This window comes from Cibotium barometz, chromosome 58, assembly GCF_041138505.1.
Source record: "Cibotium barometz isolate CiBa-2024 chromosome 58, ASM4113850v1, whole genome shotgun sequence".
Classification (NCBI taxonomy): domain Eukaryota; kingdom Viridiplantae; phylum Streptophyta; class Polypodiopsida; order Cyatheales; family Cibotiaceae; genus Cibotium; species Cibotium barometz.
Genome location: NC_141103.1, coordinates 13,679,461 through 13,681,882, shown reverse-complemented (window position 1 = coordinate 13,681,882; position 2,422 = coordinate 13,679,461).

Below are 2,422 nucleotides of genomic sequence, written 5' to 3'. Positions count from 1 at the left end.
TTCCTATAATACCATAGTACATTGTAACTTTTTCTTATTCTTGTTACACCTATACACTGGCAATTTCTATTATTGAGAGAGATCATTGTCCATGGTGGTTGGACATGGAAAAAAATATAGCACTAGATGAAGAGATGGATCTATATCAACAACATAAATATGTATTACTTCTATGAGCACAGCCTAAGATTACAGATGAGGTAAGTGAGAACCGTTTTTCTTTCATATGTTATAATATAATTACATGATGTAACATGTGTTTTTCATGTGTGTCGTACATTTAGAATACTCCCATTACATCTCATGCCTAGTCTACTACATCGGTATTACTCATGCCACCTATGAACCTATGAAGACAACTTGCAGGCAAGCAAGAGGCAAGTAACATAAGTAGGGAGTAGTAGCATTGGTGGAGAGGAAACTGAGAATGGTCATCCCCTGATGACACTATGTACTAGGTAGAAAGTTCATGCTTACTACATACCTTAAAGTGGAATTTTACCCAGTCAGATCTCAACATGAGGAAAAGATTTTGAAGTCAAATATAGAAAGGGCAAAGGTAATGTAGCTATAGATGCATTGACTGGGAAGTCCTTTGCGGCTATAATATCTATACCAAGTAACCCTTTGTCTATGGAAGTGAAGAACAAAATAGCCTTAGATGAGTATTTAAGCATATTTGACAACTCATGGCCCAAACAACTCACTCTAAGAAAGAGAGGAGGTTAATAAAAAATTATACTCTTAGTGATAAATGCTTATTCTATCAACTAAGGATGTATGTACCAAATATTATTAACAACGAGTTAAAAGATGGAATCCCGAAGCTCATGATGCACCATCAACTAGACTTCCAAGATATGTGATGATGCTAAATGTTCTACAAAGGAATTTCTTTTGAGTGTTATCGAAGAAGGATGTCCTCATGTATGTCACACAATGCTTAGCTTGTTAGAGGAACAAAACTAAAGGAGTAAAGACACTAAGCAGACTAATGTTGAGCAAATTGTTATGCCATCCCATAGCACTTTGGAAATTTAATCAGTTATAATTCTTAGATCTAGATAAATGACTCTAAAAAATAGAGCCATTAGGGAACATCTAGTTTAGTAGAATTACTTCCCAGTAAAAGATGCTATGTGGGAAGATGAGTCTAAGTTGTATCAAGATTTTTCCCTAACCTATTGTTGAGATGAGGACATCTCGATTTATTTAAGGGGGGAAGGATGAAAAATCCCATATTTTCTCATGCATGAGGACCTATACACACACACACACACACACACACACACACACACACACACACACACACACACACACACACACACACACACACACACACACACACACATAATTGAAGGAGGATATTAGCTACCACCACCGGTTGACCACCCTCCCCTCCTTGTCGATTTCTCCCTTGCAGGCTTGCTACATAGACTTGCTTTATCTTCTCCTCCACCAGAAACGGCACATGCTATTCCATAGTTGGTTACCTTGTCTTTTCCTTCACTAGCCTGCCCATGAAGAACCCGACCAACCTGTTGGGCCATGTCCTCTTATTGTCTTCTTCCTCCTACACAAGACAGTGGACTCCCCATGTCCTCTCGTCAACTTATTCCTTCTGAGAAATACGATGTTGACTCCTTATCCCCCTCTCAAGCATACACACTCGTGCCCCCCTCTTTCTTCTATAAAGTAACCCCTCCCCTCACCTCTCAACAAAGAGGACACCCCCCCTCTTTCTCCCCTACGTAACCTCCCTCTCTAGCTCACCTGAGTAGGGAGTCCACATGGCCTCTGCGAGTAGTGCCATATGTGGCTGCTCAATTACACCCACCTATGTCTAATCCTTCATGATCCTCTTAGGCCCTCTCTTGGCTCTCTCACACTCACCCCCTTTGTCTATGACTTCTCTCATCTCCTCTCGCCAGCCAACCCCCTTTGTCTACGACTTCTCTCATCTCCTCTCGCCAGCCAACCCCTCATCCCCTCACCCAACTGCCACCTCACTACTCCTTACGTGCTCTCTTATTTTCTCAGTCCTCGTAGCCTCTCCCTCCCTCTCTAGGCAAACCCCTCACCAGCCTTACTCTCCGTGAATCCCTCTCCCTCATGCACCTTCTTATCACCCCTCACTGATAGGTGACACACACACACACATGCCACCTTAGGTGTTGTTTGGGTACTCTTTTCTTGTTCTTATTTGGTCTTTCTTGTGTGTGTGTGTGTGTGAGAGAGAGAGAGAGAGAGAGAGAGAGAGAGAGAGAGAGAGAGAGAGAGAGAGAGAGAGAGAGAGAGAGAGAGAGGCCACCTTAGTTTCTATATGTTTGGGTTTTGTTCTTCTTTAGACCTTCCACTAGATTTGCAAACAAATAAGGAACACTGAATAATAATGGCTCTTCCACTGTTGTAGTTGACATAA